The 21,813-nt window shown below is 39.9% G+C and overlaps 1 protein-coding gene and 1 pseudogene across 1 annotated transcript in view; one reads left to right on the top strand and one right to left on the bottom strand.

Annotated features, from left to right (window-relative positions):
• The first annotated feature begins 8,004 nt into the window (after nucleotides 1–8,004).
• Nucleotides 8,005–14,641, top strand: LOC129043453 (interferon omega-1-like; annotated as a pseudogene).
• The window catches only part of IFNE (interferon epsilon), a 39,212-nt gene continuing 30,244 nt past the window's right edge, over nucleotides 12,846–21,813 (bottom strand). The window contains exons 4-5 of the mRNA XM_054501687.2: nucleotides 17,329–17,400; nucleotides 12,846–14,517 (exon numbers count right to left, since the gene is read on the bottom strand). The gene's annotated coding sequence lies outside the window, so the exon portion shown is untranslated. The remainder of the gene's footprint in view (nucleotides 14,518–17,328; nucleotides 17,401–21,813) is intronic.

Here is a 21,813-nt window from a genome sequence, read left to right as displayed (position 1 = left end):
AACTATTAATGGTACAATCTTAGTTTCACAGATCATTCCTATTATTAGACTTCAAACATTAACAAATAAAATAATATTCTCATTGTCACTTTGAATTATGATCTTGACAGTTCTTCCACTTAATAGTAAAAACTCTGTCTTGGTATCAAAAGAGAGAAGTCTCATAAGAGCTAACGAGTGTGAAAGAATAGTATTGTTACCAGAGAGCTAGTGAGGTTTATTCATTCAAAGTATATCAATTCTGGTATGATTTGAGGTGTATTTTTGTAATCAGCAACATATTTTCATTGAGATGTTCCAACAGGAAGTCTGTGTGAATTCTTGAGTGAGCAGCAAGGAAGAGCCTGAAATTGCAGAGGAGTCTCTTCATGTATCCCTCAGGCCACACATTGTGATATATATACACACATATATACACACATATGTATATATACAGTCATTTTCTTATTTTATAAATATATGGTTATTATTTCCTTAATTAATATATGTACATTAAAAAAGGGACTGGGTGCAGTGGCTCACGCCTGTAATCCCAGCACTTTGGAAGCCAAGGTGGGTGGATCACTTGAGTTCAAGAATTCAACACCAGCCTGGCCAACATTGTAAACCCCATCCCTACTAAAAATACAAAAATTAGCCAGGCGTGGTGATGGGTGCCTGTAATCCCAGCTATTTGGGAGGCTGACACAGGAGAATCTCTTGAACCCTGGAGACAGAGGTTGCAGTGAACTGAGATGGCGCCACTGCACTCCAGCCTGGGTAACAGAGTGAGACTCCGTCAAAAAAAAAAAAAAAAAGAAAGAAAGAACAGAAAAGGGAATACTCTCCTAAATCTCCGTAACATATATAATATAAAAAGCAGAATTCTTGGAGTATTCTGGAGAAAACTGAAAAATAAGTCACCCTTCATACTGAAGATAAGTCTCATTTGTACATCAGTCAGGAAACAGTATCTTACAGAAAATTCTGGAAGAGTTTATTTTCTTAAACCTAAGTGAAATAGACATACTATTCATTTGCTGATTCCAATACCCAGCACAGTTCTCTCCTTCTTCCCCAGCTTTTCTGGATCTTATTCTTCACTCCTATTGAAGCTCGGAAAATAATACGCCAAAGTGAAGATCTGACACTGTTGGTGGGACTGTAAACTAGTTCAACCCTTGTGGAAGTCAGTGTGGCGATTCCTCAGGGATCTAGAACTAGAAATACCATTTGACCCAGCCATCCCATTACTGGGTATATACCCAAAGGACTATAAATCATGCTGCTATAAAGACACATGCACACGTATGTTTATTGCAGCATTATTCACAATAGCAAAGACTTGGAACCAACCCAAATGTCCAACAATGATAGACTGGATTAAGAAAATGTGGCACATATACACCATGGAATACTATGCAGCCATAAACAATGATGAGTTCATGTCCTTTGTAGGGACATGGATGAAATTGGAAATCATCATTCTCAGTAAACTATCACAAGAACAAAAAACCAAACACCGCATATTCTCACTCATAGGTGGGAATTGAACAATGAGAACACATGGACACAGGAAGGGGAACATCACACTCTGGGGACTGTTGTGGGGTTGGGGGAGGGGGGAGGGATAGCATTGGGAGATATACCTAATGCTAGATGACGAGTCAGTGGGTGCAGCACACCAGCATGGCACATGTATACATATGTAACTAACCTGCACATTGTGCACATGTACCCTAAAACCTAAAGTATAATAATAATTAAATAAATAAATAAATAAATAAATGATAAAAATAAAATAAAATAAAAGAAGCAGCCTCAGAAGCAAAGTTTCTCTCTGGCCTTCTCCTGCCCTCCTGTTTGTCACCCCTCATCTCCCGAGGCTAGCCATAAAAACTAGAAACTCCCTTTCCCAAGGCTGGTAATAGAAACCAGAGCCCTTTCTCCCCAAAGCCAGCCACAAAAATCTAAAAATATTACTTGAACTTTCCCTTACCTTTGTGTGTAAGAAGCGAACTGGCCATAAAGAAATTCTCTGACCTGCCTTGTTTGATTGTAGACACTAAGACCCCCATTCCAAAAACGGCTCTGCCACATACCCAAGAGGAAGGAATGGTGCATGGAGAGGCCAAGAAGTATCTGACCAGGAAGGCCTTGCTGGGTTTCCCCTACTCAGAATATTAGCATTAGATGATGCCCATTTTGTCTGATCACATTTCTGCACAGCTGCCCATTCCTCATGGAACATAAGCATAAAAATGGATAGTTTTTTCCTGTACTTTGGGTCTTCATTTTGAAGGCTTCCATAGTTATATAAAATGATGATTAAATAAATGTGTTATGCTTCTCTCTTGTTAACCTGCCTTGTTATAGGCGTGTCAGCTGTGACCCTTTTGATAGGAAGGAAAGAGATCACACTATTTCTGCCCCTATAGTTCTGATGATGAAGATGGGATGTCTGAAGCACCTGACTCACCTATTGATGAGGTCCTGGGACAACTGATAAAGAGCCGGCAAATAAAGGTAAGAATTTTTACCAAGGTGAGTTCTGAATCTCTGCCTGTAGTTTCTGGTCAAGAACTAAAGGTAAAAATTTACCTTTATTTTTTCAGTAACTTAAACTTTATTATTTTCAGTAAACTTAAACTTTTTTTAATTATAAACTTTCCAAATGCAGGTCAGCAGGAGACCATTTGTTTGAACTGTTGTCTTATGTAAATTTGGATTTCAGGGACCCATTTGTTATTGATCCTTTCCCTTCAACGAACAGCTGTCATTTTCCTGTTTTGTGTCTTGAGAACCCAACTTGGCTTGCTGCCTGTCAGGACACACTTTGGTGTGTGAAGGGGGCCAAACAAATGTTGGAGGCGCCCATTAAAAGCTTACATATTGCCTATTGCCAGCTCTCAAGGCATCTAAATCTTTCTTTCTTTTGGCTATTTGTGGGGGTAGCTCTGAATTTTGAGAGGGCTGCATCTTTGCATTTCTTTGAAGATGTCTCATGTATCCTTGGTTAAGTCATAAAAGACTTGATTTTGGTTCTGAGTCGCTTGGTAGGTATCTTTGTTTTAAAAGAACAGAAAAAAAAAGAAGAAAGTTTCCAACATTAGAAATATAGGTTGTTGTAGATATGTGGCATTATTTCTGACGGCTCTATTCTGTTCCATTGATCTATAGCTCTGTTTTGGTACCAGTACGATGCTGTTTTGGTTACTGTAGCCTTGTAGTATAGTTTGAAGTCAGGTAGTGTGATGCCTCCAGCTTTGTTCTTTTGGCTTAGGAATGACTTGGCGATGTGGGCTCTTTTTTGGTTCCATATGAACTTTAAAGTAGTTTTTTCCAATTCTGTGAAGAAAGTCATTGGTAACTTGATGGGGATGGCATTGAATCTGTAAATTACCTTGGGAAGGATGGCCATTTTCATGATATTGATTCTTCCTACCCATGAGCATGGAATGTTCTTCCATTTGTTTGTATCCTCTTTTATTTCCTTGAGCAGTGGTTTGTAGTTCTCCTTGAAGAGGTCCTTCACATCCCTTGTAAGTTGGATTCCTAGGTATTTTATTCTCTTTGAAGCAATTGTGAATGGGAGTTCACTCATCATTTGGCTCTCTGTTTGTCTGTTATTGATGTATAAGAATGCTTGTGATTTTTGTACATTGATTTTGTATCCTGAGACTTTGCTGAAGTTGCTTATCAGCTTAAGGAGATTTTGGGCTGAGACAATGGGGTTTTCTAGATATACTATCATGTCATCTGCAAACAGGGACAATTTGACTTCCTCTTTTCCTAATTGAATACCTTTTATTTCCTTCTCTTGCCTAATTGCCCTGGCCAGAACTTCCAACACTATGTTGAATAGAAGTGTTGAGAGAGGGCATCCCTGTCTTGTGCCAGTTTTCAAAGGGAATGCTTCCAGTTTTTGCCCATTCAGTATGATATTGGCTGTGGGTTTGTCATAAATAGCTCTTATTATTTTGAGATACGTCCCATCAATACCTAATTTATTGAGAGTTTTTAGCATGAAGGGTTGTTGAATTTTGTCAAAGGCCTTTTCTGCATCTATTGAGATAATCATGTGGTTTTTGTCTTTGGTTCTGTTTATATGCTGGATTACATTTATTGATTTGCGTATATTAAACCAGCCTTGCATCCCAGGGATGAAGCCCACTTGATCATGGTGGATAAGCTTTTTGATGTGCTGCTGGATTCTGTTTGCCAGTATTTTATTGAGGATTTTTGCATCAATGTTCATCAAGGATATTGGTCTAAAATTCTCTTTTTTTGTTGTGTCTCTGCCAGGCTTTGGTATCAGGATGATGCTGGCCTCATAAAATGAGTTAGGGAGGATTCCCTCTTTTTCTATTGATTGGAATAGTTTCAGAAGGAATGGTACCAGCTCCTCCTTGTACCTCTGGTAGAATTCGGCTGTGAACCCATCTGGTCCTGGACTTTTTTTGGTTGGTAAGCTATTGATTATTGCCACAATTTCAGCTCCTGTTATTGGTCTATTCAGAGATTCAACTTCTTCCTGGTTTAGTCTTGGGAGGGTGTATGTGTTGAGGAATTTATCCATTTCTTCTAGATTTTCTAGTTTATTTGTGTAGAGGTGTTTGTAATATTCTCTGATGGTAGTTTGTATTTCTGTGGGATCGGTGGTGATATCCCCTTTATCATTTTTTATTGCATCTATTTGATTCGTCTCTCTTTTTTTCTTTATTAATCTTGCAAGGATTCCCTATTTAATAAATGGTGCTGGGAAAACTGGCTAGCCATATGTAGAAAGCTGAAACTGGATCCCTTCCTTACACCTTATACAAAAATCAATTCAAGATGGATTAAAGACTTAAATGTTAGACCTAAAACCATAAAAACCCTAGAAGAAAACCTAGGCATTACCATTCAGGACATAGGCATGGGCAAGGACTTCATGTCTAAAACACCAAAAGCAATGGCAACAAAAGCCAAAATTGACAAATGGGATCTAATTAAACTAAAGAGCTTCTGCACAGCAAAGGAAACTACCATCAGAGTGAACAGGCAACCTACAAAATGGGAGAAAATTTTCGCAATCTACTCATCTGACAAAGGGCTAATATCCAGAATCTACAATGAACTCCAACAAATTTACAAGAGAAAAACGAACAACCCCATCAAAAAGTGGGCGCAGGACATGAACAGACACTTCTCAAAAGAAGACATTTATGCAGCCAAAAAACACATGAAAAAATGCTCACCATCACTGGCCATCAGAGAAATGCAAATCAAAACCACAATGAGATACCATCTCACACCAATTAGAATGGCAATCATTAAAAAGTCAGGAAACAACAGGTGCTAGAGAGGATGTGGAGAAATAGGAACACTTTTACACTGTTGGTGGGACTGTAAACTAGTTCAGCCCTTGTGGAAGCCAGTGTGGCGATTCCTCAGGGATCTAGAACTAGAAATTCCATTTGACCCAGCCATCCCATTACTGGGCATATACCCAAAGGACTATCAATCATGCTGCTATAAAGACACATGCACACGTATGTTTATTGCAGCATTATTCACAATAGCAAAGACTTGGAACCAACCCAAATGTCCAACAATGATAGACTGGATTAAGAAAATGTGGCACATATACACCATGGAATACTATGCAGCCATAAACAATGATGAGTTCATGTCCTTTGTAGGGACATGGATGAAATTGGAAATCATCATTCTCAGTAAACTATCGCAAGAACAAAAAACCAAACACCGCATATTCTCACTCATAGGTGGGAATTGAACAATGAGAACACATGGACACAGGAAGGGGAACATCACACTTCGGGGACTGTTGTGGGGTGGGGGGAGGGTGGAGGGATAGCATTGGGAGATATACCTAATGCTAGATGACGAGTTGGTGGGTGCAGCGCACCAGCATGGCACATGTATACATATGTAACTTACCTGCACGTTGCGCACATGTACCATAGAGCCTAAAGTATAATAATAATAATAATAATAATAATAAAAAGAAATATTGGTTGTTTTTTCTTGCTGAAATCTGATAAGGGATTTAAAAGTATTTTTTTAAAAGAGCTCTGTGGTCAAATAATAGCTTAATTTAAAGCTGATATCCAGGGTACCATTTTTTTGAGTCTTTCTGATTTTCTCCTTGGGCTCTTGATTATCCCATGGGAATTTTTTTCAGTAAACTTAAACTTTTTTTAATTATAAACTTGATTCCTCTGTTTGCTTCCTTTCTTGTAGGCATGACTTTTACCGGTAAAAAAAAAAAAAAAGTAAAACTTTACTGGCCTTTTTGGGAAGCTTAAGACCTCCCCAGTCTGGCTCCTCTAAGGCTTGTTCTTCCATTTACTTCTGCCCCTCTTTCCTTCTGCCACCTTCAATCTTCCATCTAGGTCTCTCTTATCATCGACAAGCCCCTGCCTCTGCATTTAGTGGTCAGTGGATGGAAAATTACTAAGCAGAAATGTCAGAGTTCCCTCTACAGAGGGATGTAGAGAAGACTTCTAGAAAGCCTGGGATTCCTTGAAGAATGAAAAAAAAAAAAGGTGCCACAGACCCCCCACTACATGGAGTCTTCTGTCTTCCTCAGGAGCCCCAAGAGTCGTGGGTGGGTCCTTCTTGCATCTGGAGCTCTGCTCTCTTTTGCCTTGAGTTCCCTGATCTCTTTGGCTTTTGGGGTATTGAGGGTAACTTCACACTGTGAGAGAGCCACGTACCTGCCAAGCCCAGAGACAGTGGGCAAGTTTGTTCTCTGTATAAGTCTGTCTCCTTCCACCAGCTTTTTCTTCAGTTCTAAAAGGAGGAAATTTCCTGGAAAGAACTGACCCAAACACTGGAATGAGCCCATTTCTTTAAATTTCATGTCTTAGAGAGGGGAGATACTCCCAGCTTCAGGCAGGACATGTCCTCTTTGGACAATGGTCAGCTCTGGGGAGAGAAAGGGGCAGGAGGTGTCCCTTGCCTCCAGCCTGTGCAGCCTCCCAGGACCTCCTGACTGGTCCCTCACTCTACTTACTGCAGGTCACATGGAGGTGAGAGTCACCCCATATGACTGTGGCACTTCAAGGGAAATCAGGAAAACTGTCCTGATTGAAGGTACATTAACTCTTTAGCGTAAGTTGTCAGTTTTACTAATTTATTCCTCCTATCAGATCATGCCCCTCGACTTTATAATTAAGAAAATTCTTACTTTCCCTTTGAATAAGGAATGAGCTTGCATCAGTTCCATCTTGATTCAATAGTTAGAGAGAGCACTGACATAAATAAAGTAACTTCAGAGAACATAGTGATTGCCACAGGTGTCAACAGGGTAGAATTGAGAGGCATCTTGGCAACATTGCAATTAAAGAAGTAGTCATGGTCAGTTGCTCAGGCAGCCGGGCAGGTGTTCAATTTAGCAGGGATCTCTCAACTCTCTGACTCAGGTTAGAAACCCAGCCATTAGATTTTTTCTCTTCTATTCATGGGTTAGAGGGCCCTAATTTACATGTTAAACCATTTTTCCTTTCCTCCTCCACCAATTGTAGGGAACCAGTTTAGTGTCAGGACAACATGAAAATTTTTTAATTCACTTGGTTCTGTCTTTTGTGATTACCTAATTAGCCTTTCAAATATTAGAACCCCTTCCATTCTTGGGTAACTGCTTACATTTTAATGTAATTTTTTCCTTATGTTTATATTATACTTTATACTATATTTATATTATATGTAAAAGTTCTGATTTGGCTTCATATTGTCACCCTCCCCTGAAAAATCACAATAGCCATATCTCATTTCTTATCTCACAGTTTTCAACTTGTTATATATAATCTACAGTATTGGGGAACCCAGTAGCAGGTTTGGACGCACTTAGGCAGGGGGAGTGGTGGGGGCACTGAGTGCTGGGCCGCTGGCCCTGCCCTTCTTCCCACTGAGGAGACAGGTTTTACTGCTCCCAGGCCCACCTCCACCCAGGAACATCTAGTCCACCTGAGAAAAGGTGTGGAGAGGCAGGGATCAGTGCCCGGTGCCCACAGAGACATGGCGAGGTATCACCATGCAGCACCCTCTGGAGATAGTCCTGTTTTTCAAGCCCCAGAAGGAAGAGTGTGCATGTTGCCTCACTTCCACCCTTCCTGCCAGGTGAGTCATGAGCTGTAGGGGTGTAGACCCACTGATGTCCAGTCTGGCATCAAAATGCAGTAAATGAAGGGAGTCCCGCCTATACCTCTATGTCCAATGAGCTGATAAAGAATGCAGGAGCTCATCTGTGACTCTGTTTAGAAGCTTCCATGTTCTGAGTCCTTCAGGAAGAGACTGCACCAGGCACAGGACTCTCATTTGTTCAAACAATGAAAGCACACATCATGCACTAGAGTAAGCTGGAAGAGCCAGCAGTAGCCTGAGAACGTGGAAGGAGGACAGAGATGTTTAAAGCATAGACATCAGTGTCAGGTACTCAGGAGATGGAATAATACCAACAAGCAGCATTAAGTCAACTGTTCAGATCATTCTTACCAGAAGGCGAGAAGATTGAAGTGGATTCTGAGAACACAGAGTTCTGTTGAGCTGTGGCCAACATTAGTGTCCATGGCATGGGTAACAGGGACACCACAGCAGCCTGCAGAGTGTTGGGAAGGAAGGGGGTTAGTCCATTCCCAGATGCAAACTTTTGATTTCTTCCTAGAACCCAGCAAGTCATCACAGTGCAGGGAAAATTATTCGTGGGGACAATGCAGTCCAAGGGATCTCTTAAATTCTGCTCATGATGCAGCCTCCTTTAAAGACCAACAATACGAAGACAATTCTTGAACAGAAGGGTCACAGGAAGACCCCCAGTAACGTCATTTCATTCTATGTTATTTCCTTGTAACATTGATGAGAGAAGAAACTGACTGCCCAGCAGGGCCTTGTCTGTGTGGAGTTCTCCCCACACCTGCATGAGTTTTCTCCAGGTACTTCAGTTTCCTCCTGCATCCCAAATATGTGCGCATTCAGTTAATTGGTTTGTCTAAATTTCTCCAGTCTCAGTGAGTGTGTGTGTGTGTGTTTGAATGTGCCCTGTGATTAAATAGCTTCCTGTCCAGTGGGGGTTTCCACCTTACACCCTGATCTGTGAGGATAAGTTCCTGCCACCCTTGACCCTGAAACGGAATAAGTGCATTGGAAAATGAATAAACGAATGAAGGAGTACAAATGATTGCAAAACAAAAATTCATAAAGCATATGATACTTATACAGATGCACAACACTGTATGAAAGTGCTCAGTGCGCCCACCATATTTGTTTCTGTTTGTTTTGGAACTGCTTGGTTATAAGAGGTGTTCCTCACCATTTTCACTTTGTAAACATTTATTTTTTGATGTAACCTTCTATTATTATGACTGGAAAATATCATCTATTGTAATGCCAACAATAGACAACCATACACAGCCAAAGACAACCATACTAAGCAATGTAGCTGAGTCTGTAGTTAAAGCCAGACCTTCCTTGGCAAGCAGCCCTTTAAAAGCATTCATTTTGTGTTGCAATTGTAGCAGTGAGACAGCAAAATGCCTAACATAACTAACTCCATTTTGTTTACGGGGCCTACACCCATTCCTGCATGTAGGTTGGGATAATTTTAGAGCAGAGATAACGTGCAAAAACAGCAATCATGTAATTTTTAAAACTAACTCTGAGATTAAAGGAGAAGAATGTAAACAACTAACTATGTTACCTTAAAGATTCATAGGAGCATTGTGACCTGACTAAGAACAAAGAATTTTTCAAATTCCTTGGACCTGTGCTGGTGCCCAGTTGTCTGCTATTGATGGTCACCTATTCATCCTGACCCCCTCCTTTTCTGCCTGCCCTAAACATAAAAAGAGCCTGAAATTTGTACTGTCTTAAGATGGTATTTGAAGATACTAGTCTACCGTCTTCTCAGTTTGCAGGCTTTCCTAATGCACCTGCTTTCCCCCTCAACAACTCTCTTCTCTTGAGTTTGGTTTTCGAGAGGTGAGCAGCTGAACCTGGGTTCAGTTTCACTATCAAGGAATACCTGAGGCTGAGTAATTTATAAAGAAAAAAATGTTTATTTGGCTCACAGTGCTGCTGGCTGGAAGACTGGGCATCTGGTGAAAGCCTCAGGCTACTTAGATGCTATACAGTTTAGATGGTTGGTGGAGACAACTGAGATTTCTATAGTTTACATGTTTGCTGGGGATAAACATCTAAGCATCACAATCTTGGTCATATGAATGATCTTTTCAGTACTCACAACTCAACCAATGGACCGAAAGAGACAGGGGAAGAGATTCTTCACTGGACACAATCAGGACACAAGATTAAGTCCTGAATGGGCTGGGGATAGACATATCCTTCTCCTTGGCAATAAGAGCAGCAGGCTGACCTGTGAGTCCTGAAGGAGGAGAAAGTCAGAGTCCATATGGCTGGGCTGTCCCAGAAATTATTAGTTGTTTTCTCTTTATTCTTAAATACACAAGAAAACTCAGGAGTAAAAAATAAATTGGCTTCCAGGAGTTTGCAGTTGATGGGTTAATAGAGTTGTTTTAGTATATTTTTGAAGAAATCGCTAATTAAATGTTATGATTTATTTTTTTAATTGGCAGACAAATCTACTTCATTTTACTACTTAAAAGATATTTTGTTGGCCAGGTGCAGAGGCTCACACCTGTAATCCTGGCACTTTGGGAGGCTGAGGCAGGCAGATCACTTAGGGCCAGGGGTTCAAGACCAGCCTGGCCAACATGGTAAAACCCTGTCTCTAATAAAAATACAAAAATTAGCCAGGTGTAGTGGTGTGCACTGATAGTCCCAGCTACTCCAGAGGCTGAGGCACGAGAATCACTTGAACCCAGGAGGTGGAGGTTGCAGTTAGCTGAGATTGCGCCACTGCACTCCAGCCTGGGTGACAAAGCAAGACTCTGTCTCAAAAAAAAAAAAAAAAGGAATATATTTCATCTACTTTTCCAGTGAACTTAAAGACAGTCAGTTCAATTCATTTACACTACACCCCCTGTTGCTCTGTAAAGCAATAGAGAGCAACCATTTGACATTCAAAATGCATCTCAGAATCCTAGTCATCTCACTCTCCCTGCTCCATTGATTTGATGTCCTCTTCTTTACTTTCTATGTTCATATCTATCCCCCACTTCCTTTAAAGGACCTTTCCAGAAAAGCTATTATATTGATTCTCCCTAAAGTTTTCACCTTGCACAATTGGTGTGGTCAGAATAGTTCATCCCTCCAGATTTATATTTCTCTCCAAACAGTTGTATAAAAGGGTGTAATCCAAATAGTGTTATTGAGAAGACGGAGTTAGTATTTTTAAAATATCTTAAAACAGCCTGGCATGGTGGCTGATGCCTGTAATCCCAGCACTTTGGAACACTGAGGCAGGATGATCGCTTGAGCCCAGGAGCACGGGACCAGCCTGGGCACATGTTGAAACCCTGTCTCTACAAAAAATTTGAAAAATTAGCCAAGCATGGTTGTGCATGCGTGTGGTCCCAGTTACTCAAGAGACTGAAGTAAAAGGACAGCTTGAGCCCAGGAGGTCAGTTTGCAGTGAACCGTGATCATACCACCGTACTCCAGCCTAGGTAACACAGTAAGACCCTGTCTCAAAAAAGAAAATCTTAAAACAGTGGATGGTTCCTATTAGGCATGCAATAAATGTTGGTGTTTTCATTTTTAATATTAGTATTATTATTAATATCATCATCCAGATTAAAATAGAAACTTTTAGGATCATCCAGTTCTATTTCTATTAATTCCAGGTTTCTCAAGGCTCTCTTATCATTGCCTGGGTGAATTTATTAACTAGGTAGAGTCTTCAGACAAGCTTAATGTCTAATATCCTGCCAGAGAGCTTTGTTGGTGTTCTAGCAACTGCAGCCTGGTTGTCAATCTTTTGGGAGTTGGTTGGTTTGACTTCTGCCTTCTCTCCAGAGCTGATCACATGTGGATAAAGTGAAAGAAAGTCAAGTAGCTGATCTTTGAAAACTCTCTAGTCCCCAGTTTTTGCTGCATTGAAGTCTGCTAACTTACACTTTGCAGTTAGTAAGGGGAAAGTCACTCCCCTTATTTCACTTTCATGAGAATCAGAATTGCTTCTGTTTTCTTTCTCCCTACAAACAACTGTCAAGTAGTAGTTTCTACAAAAGTTGAAACGAGAAACAAGAAAAACACGAATTTTGGAAATTATAGAGAAAATCGGTGTAGCTCTTTTGCCTTTCTTTTACTTTCCTTTGTTTGTGTTACTTCATCATGAATTAGAATGTAATGTGGTAGCAGCAAGACAAACTTTGCCCAGTAAACCACTACGTTAAAAAGGTGTTCTAAAAATTCATTTGTTGTTGAGCTTTAAATTTAAAATGAAGAATCACAAATCAGTAAAGGAAAGATGGCTATGACTGTTTAATGTGATAGCATGGGGCTCACTGCCCTGCACCGTCAAAGTTTCATGTAGACAGAGATGTAAGAAACTTCAACAGATCACACCGAGCTAGTGAACAACTGAGGGTCACCAGTTTCTGTAATATAGCCTCTAAAGAGAGGCAGCAGCATCTTTGACTCTCCTGTGCATAGCTCAGAAATTTTAAGCATAAAAACTGTTCAATAGTTTAAAAGAATTAAAGATAGCAAAAGAGTTAAAGACAGAATAAAAGCTGTACTTGGTGAAGTAAAAATTATTTAACTACTGAAGATAAACTGATTACAACTGGATAATTCCTTTACCTACTTAGACAAAACAAACCTTTGTTATCAGCGTTCTAGGACTGTTGAGACTTTGATACCTAGGGCATGGGTCAGAAGAAGAGGAGGTCACCACTGAGAACATATACTCCTTCACCCAAATATTCTAGGAGCAAGGGCAAAGGTCACAAAGGATTTATTGTTTTGGCAACAAAGAAGCAAGAACCTCCTTGGGAAAGGAGTTCTGAAGTCATCAGGATGTGGTGAGCCTGTACTTAGGGAATGACTTGATGTGATAAATACCTTGTGAGTCATCACTGCTGAGGAAATAACATTATTTTAAGATTAAAATTTCCACACCCATATGCACCTTAAAAAGGAAAAAAAAAACAAACCAACAGAATTTCTTTTAGGGGTATTGGCACAGCCTGAGGAGTGCTATATTTCTCCAGTAAGAAGATAATGCAAAAAAGGCAATGTTCATTGATCTAAGCTTGAGCCCCCAGGGAAGCATAACCACATGAACCTGAATGAATATATTCTAGAAGGAGGGAAGCACCAGAGAAGTTCTTTCACTAATAACCATCAACATCTTCTGTGAATCAAATATCAAACAAAGATAGTCCTAAAAAGTTTAATTTCCAGAGATAGGTAATTCCCTAACTGAATACAGAAACCCATAGGGCCCAGGGATCCTGATTTCCTATGCAAAATGGAGGGTAAAATTGGAGGCTAGGATCTGGACTAAAAGTATATACTTCTAACAGTAGCACAAAGATGTTTCTCATCTGATCGATCAATATCCATTTGGATTGATATATCTTAAGTTTACTGGGAATATTGAACTTCTATTGCAAAAATCAAGAGTGTAGAGTGATGACCTCCTTTTAGGTCATATAGAAGAAGGTTTTTCAACCCCCAACCATGGACCGGGGTACTGTCCTGGCCTGGTAGGAACAGGGCCGCACAGCAGGAGGCAAGCAGGCCAACCAACCAGCATTAACGCCTGAGCTCCGCCTCCTGTCAGATCAGCAGTGGCATTAGATTCTCAAAAGAGCAGGAACCCTATTGTGAAGTGCAGATGCGAAGGATCTAGGTTGTGGTCTCCTAATAAGAATCTAATGCCTCTAAAAACATTCCCTCCCTGACCCCATTTTTCGTGGAAAAATTATCTTCCACCAAACTGGTGGCCAAAAGGTTGTGGATGCTGATGTAGAAGACATGTAAATGAAAACAATAAGTGGAATTAAAAATTTAGAGAAATGCTCAGAAAAATGAAAACTGTTTGTGCTCCATTAAAGCCATGCATAGATAGAATGTCTTCATAGAACCTAGGATCCAAGGTTCTATGAAGACCTCAGCTCAGCCAGGCCAAAAGCATCCCGATTTCCCAATGTCTCCTCTTCCCTCTACTGGCAGCCCTAGAGGTGTGCAGCTGTGGCTTTTCTGGATCTCTAGGATGTGACCTGCCTCAGAACGATGGCCTGCTAGGCAGGAACACCTTGGTGCTTCTGGGCCAAATGAGGAGAATCTCTCCCTTCTTGTGTCTGAAGGACAGAAGTGATTTCAGATTCCCCCAGGAGATGGTGGAAGTCAGCCAGTTGCAGAAGGCCCAGGTTATGTCTTTCCTCTATGACGTGCTACAGCAGCTCTTCAGCTTCTCACACAGAGCGCTCCTCTGCTGCATTGAACATGACCTTCCTGGACCAACTCCACACTGTACGTCATCAGCAACTGGAACACCTGGAGACCTGCTTGGTGCAGGAGATGAGAGAGGGAGAAGCTGGGGCAGGGGGTGATTGAGGGCTCTACACTGGCCTTGAGGAGGTATTTCCGGGAATCCATCTCTACCTGAAAGAGAAGAAATAAAGATTGTGCCTGGGAAGTTGTCAGAGTGGAAATCATGAGATCCTTTTCATCCACAAGTTTGCAAGAAAGATTGAGAAGTAAGGATGAAGACCTGGGCTCATCATGAAATGATTCTCATTGACTAATCTGCCATATCACACTTGTACATGTGACTTTGGATATTCAAAAAGCTCATTTCTGTTTTATCAGAAATTATTGAATTAGTTTTAGCAAATACTTTATTAATAGCATAAAGCAAGTGTATGTCAAAAACATTCAGCCCCTGGGGCATCCATAACTCAGAGATAACTGCCCTGATGCTGTTTATTTATCTTCCTTCTTTTTTTTTCATGCCTTGTATTTATGATATTTATATATTTTATATGTTCATCTTCACATTGAATTAAAAGTTATAAAACATTCACTTTTTCATATTAAGTTTGCATTTTGTTTTATTAAATTCATATCAAAGAATACTCTATAAATGTTTCTATTCTATAAACAATGTCTACTTTCTCTTTTTGTAAACCAAATTGAAAATATGGTAAAATGTATTAACTCATTCATTTCATTCCTATTATATGTATAAATTGAGTAAATGGAAAACTGTGGGATTTTCTTAAAGAAATACAGGTGAATAAAGCAAACACAGTTTCTCTCAGTCTAAGAGGGAAAGAGACGTAAAAACAGGACAAATATTTATATTATTTCAATTATGTTAAATGCTACAAAGAGAAGTAAAGAAAAGTGATGTTCTCACATCAGAAGCTTTAGGTATAAATGGTGCTTGGAAGGGAAAAATATTAGATATCCTTCCTAAGGTGCATGGGAGATACGTAAGTACATGTCTTATTGGCAGGTGGGAATTATGTGTCTAGAATGTCATGGGGGAAGGTGTTAATTTGGGATTCTTTATTTTATGTCTGATTATCAGGGTACAGGAATGGATGTAGTCACATAAATAGAGGCGACAATGTGATGAGGACATAAACTTTATCCTGCAGACCCTCAGCAGTTAAAGGAAGGGCTGAATAATAGAGTCTGCAAAACACCCTGAGGCCGATAGCCAGTGCAGTTAGAAGGCGAAATAGGGAAGAATCAGGGAAAGACTAATGAGGAAAGGACGGTGGTACTTTCAGGGAAGGAAGACCAAACTATCCTAGTGAATCTGAAAACAGAAGTCACTGGTGACCTTGACCGATGATGGAATATATGGTTTAGTAGAATTAATGGAACAGAAATGAGAGATAAGAGTAGGTTGGAGAAGAAACACAAGAAGGGGAATTAGGTATACTGTGTATAAAAAATCACCCTGGGAAGGTTAGTCGGAGGAGTGGAGTTGGGAAATCAGGTGGTATCCGGAGGAAAATGTTGTTTACACACCCACGTATATTTTTTTCATGTGTTTTGAAAGCATTTTCAAAGAATAGATCAATTGAAACAAACCTTTTGACATTTTATATTGAGGTATGATTTACAGATTTAAAAATTTCTATTATTTAAAGTGTACAACATGGTGTTTTGGTGTAAGTATACCTTGTGTAATGATTCCCACAATCAAGCCAATTAATACATTCATCACCTAACATATTCATCATGTTGTGTGTGTGTGTGATGAGGACACTTAAGATCTACTACCTCAGCAAATTTCAAGTATATGTTATTATTAATTATATTTACCATACTGTACTGAAAATTTTTAACATTTGATTTATAAAAGCTATTACTTATTTAAATATTTGATTTAAAACTTTTCTTATTTGAAAACAGTAATTTATTAAAATTATAACTTATCATTATTGTAATTAATATTATTTTGTAGTAAATTTCAATAGTAACGTATTTACTTGCTAATTTCAGTTCTTTTTTCCTTCTTTCATTTTGTTTTATCTGTTAACTTCATTTACTACAGTTTCTATGTTAGCCAACTTCTTTCTCTTTTTTTGTTTTGTTTTGAGACAGGGTCTTGTCTCTGTTGCCCAGGCTGGACTGCAGTGGGGTGATCTCAGCTCACTGCTACCTCCTCATCCAGGGCTCAAGTGATTCTTGTGCCTCAGCCTCCCAAGTAGCTAGGATACAGCAGTGTGCTACCACACCCGGCCAATTATTTTATTTTATTTTTGTAGAGATGGGGTGTCACCATGTTGTCCAAGCTGGTCTGGAACTCCTGGCCAAAAGTGATCTATCCACCTTGGCCTCCCGAAGTGCTCGGATTACAGGAATGAGCCACGTGCTCAGCCAATTATTTTATAATTTTTAATCATTGACATTTTAAATAGATTATAGCTAATTAGCTAATTCTTTTATGGACAGTTGATTTATTTTGTTTTTAATTGACAATAATTATATATATTTATGGGGTACACTGTGATGTTTTGGTACATGTATACATCACATAATGTCAACTCAGTAATTAGCATATTGATCACCTCAAATATTTATCAATACTTTCTGGTAAGAACATTGAAAATCATGTCTTCTAGCTATTTTAAGATATAAATAGTCATCTTACTATGCAATAGAACACCAGAATTTATTCCTCCTGTCTCACTGTAATTTTGCACCCATTGAACAGCTCTCTCTCTCTCTTTCTCTCTCTCTCTCCTCTACACTCCCCTGACTCTGGTACTCACTATTCCACTCTCTACTTCTATGAGATCAGCTTTTTTAGATTCTACATAGGAGTGAGATCATGTGGAATTTGTCTGTCTGTGCTTGGCTTATACCACTTAACATAATGTCCTCCTAGTTCATCCATGTTGCCACAAATGACAAGATTTTATGGTTTAGTGGTATTTAATTGTGTATACATACCACATTTTAAAATCCATTCATCTGTTGCTGGACACATAGGTTGATTCCATATCTTGGCTATTGTGAATACTGCTGCAATAAACATAAAAGTGTAGATATTTCTGTGACATATTGAATTCATTTCCTTTAGATATATATTATGGGCACTTTAAAAAACTTTATCCTGTGTACAATACCTGGACAGTTCCTTGTATTTTTCTGCAAGCATCATCTAAGATATAGAACTACACTTCTCCCTCGTCACATTTCTCTTTTGATTTGACAAATATTCACTTCCTTTTCTTGTAAATCTGATTTTACCTTTAATTTCTATATTGCATCAGGAATATTCCATCAGGATTTATTTATTCTATGATATGAAAATCTAGAGCATAAATAAGATGGCCGAATAGGAACAGCTCCAGTCTACAGCTCCCAGCATGAGCGACGCAGAAGATGGGTGATTTCTGCATTTCCAACTGAGGTACTGGGTTCATCTCACTGGGGCGTGTTGGACAGTGAGTACAGGACAGTGGGTACAGCCTACTGAGCAAGAGCCAAAGCAGGGTGAAGCATTGCCTCACCCAGGAAGTGCAAGGGGTCAGGGAATTCCCTTTCCTAGCCAAGGGAAGCCATGACAGACAGCACCTGGAAAATTGGGTCACTCCCACCCTAATACTGCGCTTTTCCAAGGGTCTTAGCAAATGGCACACCAGGAGATTATATCCCACACCTGGCTTGGAGGGTCTCACGCCCATGTAGCCTTGCTCATTGCTAGCATAGCAGTCTGAGATCTAACTGCAAGGCAGCAGTGAGGCTTGGGGAGGGGCACCCGCCATTGCTGATGCTTGAGTAGGTAAACAAAGCAGCTGGGAAGCTCGAACTGGGTGAAGCCCACCACAGCTCAAAGAGGGCTGCCTGCCTCTATAGACTCCACCTCTGCAGGCAGGGCATAGCCAAACAAAAGGCAGCAGAAACCTCTGCAGATTTAAATGTCCCTGTCTGACAGCTTTGAAGAGAGTAGTGGTTCCCCCAGCATGGAGTTTGAGATCTGAGAACGGACAGACTGCCTCCTCAAGTGGGTCCCTGACCCCCGAGTAGCCTAACTGGGAGGCATCCCCCAGTAGGGGCAGACTGACACCTCACACAGCCGGGTACCCCTCTGAGATGAAGCTTCCAGAGGAACGATCAGGCAGCAACATTCGCTGTTCAGCAATATTTGCTGTTCTGCAGCCTCTGCTGCTGATACCCAGGCAAACATGGTCTGGAGTGGACCTCCAGCAAACTCCAACAGACCTGCAACTGAGGGTCCTGACTGTTAGAAGGAAAACTAACTAAGAGAAAGGACATCTACACCAAAACCCCATCTGTACATCACCATCATCAAAGACCAAAGGTAGATAAAACCACAAAGATGGGGAAAAAACAGAGCAGAAAAGCTGAAAATTCTAAAAATCAGAGCACCTCTCCCCATCCAAAGGAATGCAGCTCCTCACCAGCAATGAAAAAAAGCTGGATGGAGAATGACTTTGACAAGTTGAGAGAAGAAAGTTTCAGACGAACAAACTTCTCCGAGCTAAAGGAGGAAGTTCAAACCCATCACAAAGAAGCTAAAAACCTTGAAAAAAGATTAGAGGAATGGCTAACTAGAATAAACAGTGTAGAGAAGTCCTTAAATGACCTGATGGAGCTGAAAACCATGGCACAAGAACTACGTGACAAATGCACAAGCTTCAGTAACTGATTCGATCAACTGGAAGAAAGGGTATCAGTGGTTGAAGACCAAACGAATGAAATGAAGTGAGAAGAGAAGTTTAGAGAAAAAAGAGTAAAAAGAAACAAACAAAGCCTCCAAGAAATATGGGACTATGTGAAAAGACCAAATCTACATTGGATTGGTGTACCTGAAAGTGACGGGGAGAATGGAACCAAGTTGGAAAATATTCTGCAGGATATTATCCAGGAGAACTTCCCCATCCTAGCAAGGCAGGCCAACATTCAAATTCAGGAAATACAGAGAACACCACAAAGATATTCCTCAAGAAGAGCAACTCCAAGACACATAATTGTCAGATTCACCAAAGTTGAAATGAAGGAAAAAATGTTAAGGGCAGCCAGAGAGAAAGGTTGGGTCACCTACAAAGTGAAGCCCATCAGACTAACAGCAGATATCTCAGCAGAAACTCTACAAGCCAGAAGAGAGTGGGGGACAATATTCACCATTCTTAAAGAAAAGAATTTTCAACCCAGAATTTCATATCCAGCCAAATTAAGCTTCATAAGTGAAGGTGAAATAAAATCCTTTACAGACAAGCAAATGGTGAGAGATTTTGTCACCAGCAGGCCTGCCCTACAAGAGCTCCTGAAGTAAGCACTAAACGTGGAAAGGAACAACTGGTACCAGCCACTGCAAAAACATGCCAAAATGTAAAGACCATTGATGCTAGGAAGAAACTGCATCAACTAACGAGCAAAATAACCAGCTAACATCATAATGACAGGATCAAGTTCACACAAAACAATATTAATCTTAAATGTAAATGGGCTAAATGCTTCAATTAAAAGACACAGACTGGCAAATTGGATAAAGAGTCAAGACCCATCAGTGTGCTGTATTCAGGAGACCCATCTCATGTGCAGAGACATACATAGGTTCAAAATGAAGGGATGGAGGAAGATCTACCAAGCAAATGGAAAACAAAAAAGGCAGGGCTTGCAATCCTAGTCTCTGATAAAACAGACTTCAAACCAACAAAGATCAAAAGAGACAAAGGAGGCCATTACATAATGGTAAAGGGATCAATTCAACAAGAAGAGCTAACTATCCTAAATATATACATACCCAATAAAAGAGCACACAGCTTCATAAAGCAAGTCCTTAGAGACTTACAAAGATACTTAGACTGCCAGACAATAATCATGGGAGACTTTAATACCCCACTGTCAACATTAGACAGATCAATGAGACAGAAAGTTAACAAGGATATCCAGGACTTGAACTCATCTCTCCACCAAGCAGACCTAATAGATATCTACAGAACTCTCCACCCCAAATCAACAGAATATACATTCCTCTTGGCACCACATCATACTTATTCCAAAATTGACCACATAGTTGGAAGTAAAGCACTCCTCAGCAAATGTAAAAGAACAGAAATTATAACAAACTGTCTCTCAGACCACAGTGCAATCAAACTAGAACTCAGTATAAAGAGACTCACTCAAAACTGCCCAACTATATGGAAACTGAACAACCTGCTCCTGAGTGACTACTGGGTACATAATGAAATGAAGGCAGAAATAAAGATGTTCTTTGAAACCAATGAGAACAAAGACACAACATACCAGAATCTCTGCGACGCATTTAAAGCAGTGTGTAGGGGGAAATTTATAGCACTAAATGCCCACAAGAGAAAGCATGAAAGATCTAAGATCGACACCCTAACATCACAATTAAAAGAACTAGAGAAGCAAGAGCAAACAAATTCAAATGCTAGCAGAAGGCAGGAAATAACTAAGATCAGAGCAGAACTGAAGGAAATAGAGACACAAAAAACCCTTCAAAAAATCAATGAATCCAGAAGCTGGTTTTTTGAAAAGATCAACAAAATTGATAGATTGCTAGCAGACTAATAAAGAAGAAAAGAGAGAAGAATCAAATAGATGCAATCAAAAATGATAAAGGGGATAGCACCACTGATCCCACAGAAATACAAACTACCATCAGAGAATACTATAAACACCTCTATGCAAATAAACTACAGAATCTAGAAGACATGGATAAATTCCTGGACACATACACGCTCCCAAGACTAAACCAGGAAAAAGTTCAATCTCTGAACAGACCAATAACAGGCTCTGAAATTGAGGCAATAATTAATAGCCTACCAACCAAAAAAAGCCCAGGACCAGACGGATTGACAGCCAAATTCTACCAGAGGTACAAAAAGGGGCTGGTACCATTCCTTCTGAAACTATTCCAATCAATAGAAAAAGAGGGAATCCCCCCTAACTCATTTTATGAGGCCAGCATCATCCTGATACTAAAGCCTGGCAGAGACGCAAGAGAAAAAGAGAATTTTAGACCAATATCCCTGATGAACATCAATGCAAAAATTCCTCAATAAAATACTGGCAAACCGAATCCAGCAGCAAGCACATCAAAAAGCTTATCCACCAAGATCAAGTTGGCTTCACCCCTGGGATGCAAGGCTGGTTCAACATACACGAATCAATAAACGTAATCCATCATATAAACGGAACCAAAGACAAAAACTACATGATTATCTCAATAAATGCAGAAAAGGCCTTCAACAAAATTCAACAGCCTTTCATTCTAAAAACTCTCAATAAACTAGCTATTGATGGAACGTATCTCAAAATAATAAGAGCTATTTATGACAAACCCACAGCCGATATCTTAATGAATGGGCAAAAACTGGAAGCATTCCCTGTGAAAATTGGCACAAGACAGGGATGCCCTCTCTCACCATTCCTATTCAACAC

This window comes from Pongo pygmaeus, chromosome 13 (assembly GCF_028885625.2).
Source record: "Pongo pygmaeus isolate AG05252 chromosome 13, NHGRI_mPonPyg2-v2.0_pri, whole genome shotgun sequence".
In the NCBI taxonomy this organism is placed as follows: Eukaryota; Metazoa; Chordata; class Mammalia; order Primates; family Hominidae; genus Pongo; species Pongo pygmaeus.
The sequence above is the reverse complement of the archived record's forward strand: the minus strand, read 5'-3'. Positions and strand labels throughout refer to the sequence as shown.